The 10,000-nt window shown below is 45.3% G+C and overlaps 1 protein-coding gene and 1 pseudogene across 1 annotated transcript in view; both read left to right on the top strand.

Moving 5' to 3' along the window:
- LOC121706757 (kazrin-like) overlaps positions 1–10,000 on the top strand; it is a 138,020-nt gene that overhangs the window by 12,562 nt on the left and 115,458 nt on the right.
- On the top strand, positions 5,798–6,401 carry LOC121707568 (annotated as a pseudogene).

The following is a 10,000-nucleotide window of genomic DNA, read 5'->3' as shown; positions in this document are numbered from 1 at the left end:
AAAAAACATAACGGTAAATCAGAAGGAACTTCAGGGGCCGTAACACCCTTCCGCCAAAATGGTGACTCTAGTCTCCATAACTAAGAAGAAACAGTCTGGCAGTAAAATACCAAAGTCAATGCGGAAAAGTTCACAATACACATACGACTAAAGTTAAAAATACTCACACTTTGAAATTGAAATAGATTAAACAGGTAAGACAAGACAGACAAGACAAACCAACATTTTGCCACCTGGGTCAAATACACGAGGCGTTGCTTTGGCCTCATCCAACTTTTTAATTTTTGTTTGGACCCCACCAAGGTGTTTCTTCGCGATATCACCTGCAGTGTAGAGTCGTGACCTAATCTCACCTACGTGGTGCAGCACATTGCGGGGATGCGACTCACTTACTAGCGCATCTTTCAAAACGGCCAGAGGCCCAAGGCAAGTGGACTCCTGGACAACTTGAGGCGATGACACAAGACTGAGTGAGCCATTTGAAGACTGAATGGGTGAGGTGTTAGATTCACCAGGTTTTTGCAATGGCAATTTCGCTATTGCTATTGGCACTCTGGGGTTTGAACCAAACTGTTGCGTTATCTTAATGTTATCTGCAGACATCAAACTCTTGGCAGCGGCAGAGGGGTCAAGAAATTCCAGCTGACCGGAATTTAAATCAGCAAGAAACGTATCCCATAAGTCATCAAAGACAACGGGCGAATTTTGCTCGTCCCTTTTCTGTGATACGGCACGAGTTAAGGCACCAGAGGAGGGAAGCATTTCAGGGAATCTCTGCGTGCACTCAGCTAAAGCAGAGGAAGGTGGCATAGACACTACTTCAGGTGGCTCAACTGACTCTTCACAATCATAACCTCCAGTGAGATCATCCTCCAGAATTAATGAGACTCTGAGGACCTGAAATGCAGGGACAAGTTTACTATTAGCCGCGACATCAAATGGTGCTTGTGTAGCGATTGGAATCTCGACACCCTGCTGTTTCGCAGCCAGTTGCAACCTAGCGCTCTCAAGCTGAGTAGCCAACTCACGCTTCCTGGCTTGCAACATTAACTCCTGCGTACTAACAAGTAGCTTTAGCATATGATACTCATGGTCTAACTCTTCGACAGTCGCCATTCCAATACGAACAAACTGAAGCCTAGAAAGGGGAAAAAAAAAAAAACAGATGTCGTCAATTATCAAAAATTGAAACAAGTCCGAAGCTGCAACAACCTTACAAATATGCAGTCAATGCTTAGTAAATTACTTCAAAGTGCCAACAAAAGGACCACGGATCAAGTGCGCTTTAATTAGGTTAAACACGCAAAAGTTTCTATCAAGCGCACAAAACCATACAGCTTTATGCTGCTGCAAAAAGTTTAAGTATTTACTTTCACAAAAGTTAGAGAAGCAGTCTACCACATACACTTTAATAACAAAGCGCTGCAATAGCGACGCAAAAACAAATGTAGGCCGAGCCTATTCAAGAAGGGCTTAACGCCACATACAACAATGTGAAAAGTGCAATAAGGAACAACAGTGCATCAAACTGAACCAGTGGAGTCCCAACCTCCCTAAACTGAAGCTCTAAGCCTGGCTGTCTTCTGGCCGTACTGAGTTCGAGGCCTCACAGGACCCCCTCCTCAGAATGGCATTATTTCATGATCGCTAAATGTTTGATTCTTTTTAATGTTTTCATCAGTTAACTTCATTCAACTGCGCTTGTATGTAGGCGCTGTGTAAGTCGGTGTGTAAGTCTCCCCTTCTTCACTGTTTACGCTCGGTTGCATTCTCGCTAGAGTTGGCTGGCTTTGACCTGCCATCACTAGCGTGGGCTGTACTGTACGTCTGTGAGCTGCTGGCCTTTCGAGGTTTCAACCTGGCTGTGTGTTCTGCTGGCTAACCTGTGGTCCATGGAGGACTGATCATGCGTCCCATCCTGTACTTTCCAGTCCTTTTACTGCGTCTTCACTCCGTCGCCTTTGATTATGGAATTACCTGCATCCAAACGTTTACACATGAACCCGCCGTCGCTGCAACTCTGCGCTAGCCTTGGCGTCGCTGCAACTCTGCGCTAGCCTTGGCGTCGCTGCAACTCTGCGCTAGCCTTGGCCTCGCTCGTCTGCGACCCCGCTACCTGCATCCTAGCTCCCGCCGCAAAGTCCTCTTAACGTCTCCATCGCCTGGTGCCATTCCTACCATCATCTCGGTGCTGCCCTCCCGCTCGTCGACTCGGCGTCGATGGCATGATACGGCGTCGATGGCATGATACGGCTGTGCCCCGGAATCTTCTCCAACCCCCCCCCCGTCCCCACTGCCTGCGTCTGCAACATCTACTAAGCGCATCCCAGTGCATTGGTCTTCTCGCCCCGCGACTGCCAGATCTCGCCCGACGCGTGGAATTAGCCCAACCTCTCTCCGTCCACTGAAGGATCAAGCCGTCTACCCCGTCCGAGCTACACCTGTTAAATTTGCCCTGTTTAACGCTCGGTCGTTAGTTAACAAGACAAGACAAGAAACGTTTTCACGACTAGGAAACTTGATGTACTGTTCATAACAGAAACGTGGCTTAATGCAAATGATCTCACTCCACTTGGAGAGCTATGCCCTCCCCACTGTGGTTTTCTAAATACTCCTAGGGCTTGTGGTTGCGGAGGTGGCCTAGCCACAATATTCAAAAACACATTTAAATGTCGTTTTTTGCCCACAAATGCCTACTCCTCGTTTGAAGTGCAATTGCTACTGTTTAATGTCCATATGCCTTTACCCTACCCCCCACCCTGGACCCCTTCCAGTTTGCATACCGAGCCAAACGATCCACGGAGGATGCAATCTGCTCTGCCCTCCATCCAGCCCTCACCCACTTAGACAATAAAGACTCATATGTGAGAATGCTGTTCATAGACTTCAGTTCAGCATTCAATACCATAATACCACAACAACTCATCAGCAAACTGGACAAGCTAGGATTCAGTACCTCCCTCTGCAACTGGCTGCTGGACTTCCTGTTGCAGAGACCACAAGCAGTACGTGTCGGGGACAACACCTCAAGCACTCTGACCCTGAGCACGGGGGCCCCTCAAGGGTGTGTGCTCAGCCCCCTGCTCTTCACACTGCTAACACATGACTGTACAACCACTCACAGCTCCAACCATCTGGTGAAGTTTGCGGACGACACAACACTGGTGGGCCTCATCACTAAGGGCGATCACTACAGAGAAGAAGTAGACCTGCTGGCTGAATGGTGCAAAGACAACAACCTCCTGCTAAATGTCAGCAAGACCAAGGAGATTGTTGTCAACTTTCAGAGAGACCACAAACAACTGCCACCACTGTCCATCGACGGAGATGCTGTGGAGAGAGTGAGCAGCACAAAATTTCTGGGGGTGCACATCAGCGACGACCTCTCCTGGACCACCAACACAGCATCACTGGCGAAGAAAGCCCAGCAGCACCTCTACTTCTTGCGCAAATTGAAGAAGGCAAGTGCCACGCCTCCTGTCATGACTACATTCTACAGAGGGACCATCGAGAGCATCGTCTCCAGCAGCATCACAGTGTGGGGCGGAAGCTGCACAGATCAGAACAGGAAGACCCTCCAGCGCACTGTTAACACAGCTAAGAGGATCATTGGAGCACCACTCCCCTCCCTGCAGGACATTTACACCACCCGCCTCACCCGCAAAGCACTAATGATTGTCAAGGATACAACCCACCCTGCACACAAACTGTTCAGCCTCCTGCCCTCTGGAAAGCGGTACAGGAGCCTCCGCTCCCGCACCACCAGACTGGCAAGTAGCTTCATCCACCAAGCAATCAGGATGCTGAACACTCTACCCACTCTCCCATCACTGACAGCCCCCCCCACCCACCAGCCAGCCAGGAACCTAGGAAACTAGGATCCTGTCTACCCTAACCCCCCCCCCCCCCCCAACACCGCCCTGTGGAACTGCACTGTGACTGCGCAGCCTAACGTGTTGCTGCTTCACATCAAGCCTGATATACTTGAAATTACTGCATACTGCATATCAATGTAAATATACAGGTCACACAAGCACAAGTTTAAACTTCATGTAACTGTTAAGACTATATAAATATACAACACAACTACCTCTATTTTTTTTTTTTTTATATGTATGTCCTATATTTCTATTTTGATACATACATGTTCTATATTTCAGTCTTGCACTTTAATTTAATGTTTATTGTCTATGGCTATGTCCATAGTATGTCTATGTCTGTATTTAAAGCATGTCTATGTCTGCATGGGAAAGTAAGAAACGAAATTTCAATTCTTTGTATGACCAGTGCATGTAAAGAAATTGACAATAAAAGCCGACTTGACTTGACTTTTCTTTGTGCCTTAGTATACAGACCTCCTAAAACTACTGGTAGCCTATTTATTCAGGAGTTCACTGATCTCATCTCCTCTATGGCCGCCCGTTCAGATAAATTGTTGATTGTTGGGGACTTTAACATCCACATATGCTGTCCCACTAAACCAATGGTCAATGAGTTCATTAACGTTTTAGAGTCTTTTAACCTAACTCAGTCAGTGTCTGGTCCAACCCATCAAAGGGGCCATACCTTAGACCTTGTTCTCTCCTCTGGTTTTGATGTGGCCAATCTCACCATATCCGATATTGGTGTATCAGATCACCACATGATTGACTTTGAGTCTAAACTTGTATGCCCCCCCCCCCTCTCTCACGGATCTTAAACCCGGCCACAGCGCCAAAATTCTCTCATCATTTTAATTTGGCTCACCAGTCCTCTGACACCTAGAAAAGCCAAGGCCGCTTTACCCTGGCTAAATGACACCACCCGTGCTCTTCGGCGTGTCTGCAGACAAGCTGAACGCAGATGGAAGAAGGATAAGCTCCAAATTTCATATGATCTTTTGCGTGATAGCCTAAACAGCTATCAACTTGCTGTTAAAAAGTCAAAAGCTGATTACTACGCTGAGATAATTAATAAGCATGCCCACAGACCCAAAGTGCTTTTTAAAACAATTAACTTAATCTTAAACCCTGCTGCCCACACTATTGAAAGCTCCACCGAAGCTTGTGAAAATTTTTAAATTTATTTTATTCAAAAAATTGACTTAATAAGAGCCAATATCCTTTGTTCTACTCTTGACCCTGCAGAGCATCAACCCCCCTTTAGCAGCCATCTCCAGCACTTTGTTTCTTCCTCTGAGCTGTCTCAGGTTGTCTCACGAATGAAGCCCACTCATTGCCCCTCAGATGTCATTCCTTCTCAGCTCTTCAGAGATATCTATTCAATTATCTGTCCTTTCATTCTGGCTATAGTTAACAGTTCACTAGCCACTGGTGTTGTCCCATCCTCTTTTAAGCATGCTACTGTGCAACCTCTCCTAAAAAAGCCTTCCCTTGACTCTAACGATTTAAAAAATTACAGACCTATCTCAAAATTGCCTTTTATCTCCAAAGTTTTAGAGAAAGTGGTTTTCCTGCAGCTCACAGAATATCTAAGCAGTTTTAATTTATTAGATAAATTCCAATCTGGTTTTAGAGCTATCCACAGCACTGAATCTGCCCTACTGAAAGTTTACAATGACATTCTGATCTGCACTGATTCTGGTTCCTGTGCCATCTTAGTTTTATTAGATCTCAGTGCTGCATTTGATACCATTGACCATGGTATCTTGCTGCGCAGGCTGGAACACAGAGTTGGTCTGCAGGGCACTGTACTCACCTGGTTCACCTCATACCTCAAAGATAGGACTTTTTCTGTCAAATTGGGAAATCATTCATCTTCATCTGATGTGCACTCCGTGGTTAGAAATCTTGGTGTCATGCTGGATAGCTCTCTAAATTTTAATAAACAAATCAACAGTGTGGTCCGAAGTGGCTTTTATCAACTCAGAGTCATAGCTAATCTCAAGTCCTTTTTTATCACAAAACGACCTTGAAACCCTTATACATGCTTTTATTACCTCCAGACTCGATTATTGCAATATTTTATACACAGGTCTGACCCAATCTAACATTCACAAATTACAGATGGTCCAGAATGCAGCAGCCAGATTGCTTACTGGTATTAAAAAGAGAGAGCACATCACACCAGTCCTGGCTCAGCTGCACTGGCTTCCTGTTAAATTTAGAATTGATTTTAAGATTTTACTTTTTGTTTTTAAAGCTCTTAATGGTCTAGCACCCCCCTACATTGCTGAAATCCTTTCTCCACACTCTACCTCTAGGTCGACCCGGTCATCTTCAAGACAACTCTTAACTGTCCCCCATACACGTCTCAAAACAAAAGGTGACCGGGCCTTCTCTGTGGCTGGCCCAAACTTATGGAATCCCCTCCCACCCCACATTAAGTCCTCGACTACCCTTGCTAGTTTTAAGTCTAATCTAAAAACACACCTTTTCTCTCTTGCTTTTAACAACCTTTAATTCTGCCCCCTGTGTCTTGCGTGTGTGTCCCTCTACCTTTTACTTATTTTTATCTACCACTTACTTTTAGTTATTTATTTATCTTAATTTATATATCCTGCTTACTCTATTTTACCTGTTTTACTCCATTTATTTTATGTTCTTATTTTTATATTATATATATATATTTTTTTTTTAACTTTATCTATTCTACTGATCTTATTATTATTATTATTACTACTATTATTTATTTTTATTTTATTTTTTCTAATGTACTACTTCTTAATTTTACTCATGTAATATTATTTTCCTTTTACTTTTATATATTTTCTTAGTCAGACCTGTGTATCCCCTGGGCCCCTTTTTATGTTTCAACTGTCGCCTAACCTCTCATTGCCAGCACTTTGGGTCAACTCCTGTTGTTTTTAAATGTGCTATATAAATAAAAGTGACTTGACTTGACTTGACTTGACTCTCTCTCTCTCTCACACACACACACACACACACCATCTCTCTTGTGCTCTTCAGACACACAAAAGAAGGAGTTCTGCTCTGCTAGCCCAGAGCTAACGTTAAGTTAGTTAGCAAGTTAGCTTTGGGGTAGCAAAAATCAAAGTGTGCCGCCTTCACAAACCGGAGATCACAGTATCCACTCGAAGGCAGAGGACAAAAGTGTGTTCAGGAAAACGTCTGCATTTCAGACTTTTTCATCCCCGCTAGAGTTTAACAGGTGCGATAATTCAAAATCTCCATGTTATTTTCCCATAGGAAAAATCGCCAGATACCGGATCTCAAAGATGGCAGCTTTTTTGTAGGCGAACTTCAGAGGTCTATGGGTGTGATTTGGGCGTAACGTGCAATAAACCAATCAGAGCGTCATCTTACATTCCCTTTAACAATAGGCGCTCTTGTTCCTTAGCAGATTGCTCTTATGATGGTGGATAAGGACTGTGCAGTCGGGAACAGTTTGATTTTTCTTCTTGACAAAATGTTATATAGAAATGTCACAAAGACATACTTTCCGATGCTGTGGGATCACTCTCACTGAATCACGAGGTTATGAATGCATGGTGATATTTTTGCAATGTAATCTAACATTACCTCTCCTGTGCTGCTGCTGGGGCATTTGGGTTAAATGGCATCGGCATGCAGTTCAACATCACGTCTCCTTAAGTCCTCTAATATTTCCTAATTTATGTCATCAACACATCCGTGATTCGTGAAAATGTGTACGCTAGATTTATGCCTATTTTTTCACATCATAATGGACACATGAGTTCCCTCGTGTGGTAATATTTTTCCTTGTAATTATGTATGGTTTGCAGAAATGGGAACTACTGCGTCCTACTGCGTCCTGCTGCATCCTACGTCCTACTGCGTCCTGTTGCGTCCTACTGCGTCCTGCTGCGTCCTACTGCGTCCTGTTGCGTCATACTGTGTCCTGCGTCCTGCTGCGTCCTGCTGCGTCCTGCTGCATCCTGCTGCGTCCTACTGCATCCTACTGCGTCCTGCTGCATCCTACTGCGTCCTGTTGCGTCCTGCTGCGTCCTGCTGCATCCTACTTCGTCCTGCTCTGTCCTACTGCGTCCTACTGCGTCCTGCTGCGTCCTACTGTGCGTCCTACAGGGCGTCCTACTGCATCCTGCTGCGTCCTGCTGCGTCCTGTTGCGTCCTACTGCGTCCTGCTGCGTCCTGTTGCGTCCTACTGCGCATCCTACAGGGCGTCCTACTGCGTCCTACTGCGTCCTACTACGTCCTGCTGCGTCCTGTTGCGTCCTACTGTATCCTGTTGCGTCCCACTGCGTCCTACTGCGTCCTGTTGCGTCCTACTGCGCGTCCTACAGGGCATCCTACTGCGTCCTGCTGCAGTATACAGAGTCCATTGTGCTGGAGTGCAGGACGAGGCCCTAAGAATCATATTGGGGATGTGTTTATCAGTACGGTCCCATGTGCCCCCCCTGGTGCCAGTCAGTGTGTGTGTGTGTGTACAGTATGTGTGTGTGTGTGGTGTGACTTTAACTCTCTTTGCCTCTCTGTGCTCAAGGTGGAGCTTAAGCTGTCACTGGTGGGTCGGTTGCAAGGCTGTGTGTGTGTGTATAAGTGTGTATGTACCGGTATATACATGGTGGGTCGGTTGGAAGGCTTTCGCTAACAATCCTGCGTGCCTCCACCACCAAGGAGGAGCAAGGCTGTGTGTGTGTGTGTGTGTGTGTGTGTGTGTGTGTGTGTATAAGTGTGTGTGTACCGGTATATATATATGATGGGTCGGTTGCAAGGCTGTGTGTGTGTGTGTGTGTGTGTGTGTGTGTGTGTGTGTATATGTGTGTGTGTACCCGTATATATATGGTGGGTCGGTAACAATCCGGCGTGCCTCCACCACTGCGGGGGATTTAGCAGGGTAACAAAGGAGGGGTTATTTTCAGAGGGATTAAGTAACAAGGACATCGCCACAGGTCCATACACACACACACACACACACAGCTCCTTCCTAGTTGTGTATCCTGCAGGTTTTTTTTGCACCTTTCACAGCAGTCGTTCAGTCCTGACATAGCGCGACGCCGTGTAGCCACCCAAGTAGCTTAAGGGAGACGCTGAGTTAGTTATTTAGAGACGCAGTCGAGTTTTACAGACGCTGAGTTAGTTAGTTAGAGACGCAGTCGAGTTTTACAGACACTCAGTTAGTTAATTAGAGACGCAGTCGAGTTTTACAGACACTGAGTTAGTTAATTAGAGACGCAGTCGAGTTTTACAGACGCTGAGTTAGTTAGTTAGAGACGCAGTCGAGTTTTACAGACGCTGAGGGCCAGATGTACTAACGCTTTTGCGCCCACTTCAGGCGTATTTGTTTCGCAATGTCCGTGTAAAATCATTGCGAGGTATGTACAAACAGGCCGCAATGATGTAAAAGTGCAAACCTGTCGCGGGAGCTGAAAGTGGCAGATTGCGTTTGTCATGTCATGCATATGCATTCATGGGAGGATCCAGGGGAAAGTGGGAGTTTAGCGTAAAAAGATGGGAGAGGAACTGTAAAGAGCGCCTAATTATGTTTTCCGCGGTATGTACAAAGACTGCTACTGAAAGTGCGTGTCTATTCTGCGCCTAAATACTTCCGCCTTGTAAAAGCAGGTGTTAATCCAAATTGCAGTTCAATGCGTCAATAAGAGAACCTTTCAAAGACAACAGAATCGCTATTTAGAGCACCAGTTTTGTAAGTCTTTGTACTATCAAAAGCAACCTTAACTTTCGTTGGCCTTTCGAATGTCTTACTTTCACTTTCACGTCATTCACTTAAACTTTCCTACTTGCTAGATTTGACCAATCTTCCATAGCCTACGAGCACAAGTAGTTTGAGTGAACTACTGATCTTCATTATCTCCCTGCTTGTTTACATCTTATCATGTATGGTCTTATTATATGGCTCTTCACAATGTTAGTAGAACGCTCCATTGACTTGAATGGGATTTCCCAACGTTCTACGGTAAAATAAATTCATGTAATTACCGCTGCAAACATATAATTACCGCTGTCAATGGCAACGGGTTTTGTGCTGCTGATGATATCACTCCGCAAGTATTCCGGTCACTTCTTGCATTGGAACTTCATTCAAAAGTGACGAAATG

Source organism: Alosa sapidissima, chromosome 4 (genome assembly GCF_018492685.1).
Source record: "Alosa sapidissima isolate fAloSap1 chromosome 4, fAloSap1.pri, whole genome shotgun sequence".
NCBI classification, from domain to species: Eukaryota; Metazoa; Chordata; class Actinopteri; order Clupeiformes; family Clupeidae; genus Alosa; species Alosa sapidissima.
Note: the sequence above shows the minus strand (reverse complement) of the source record. Positions and strands in the feature narration are given on the sequence as shown.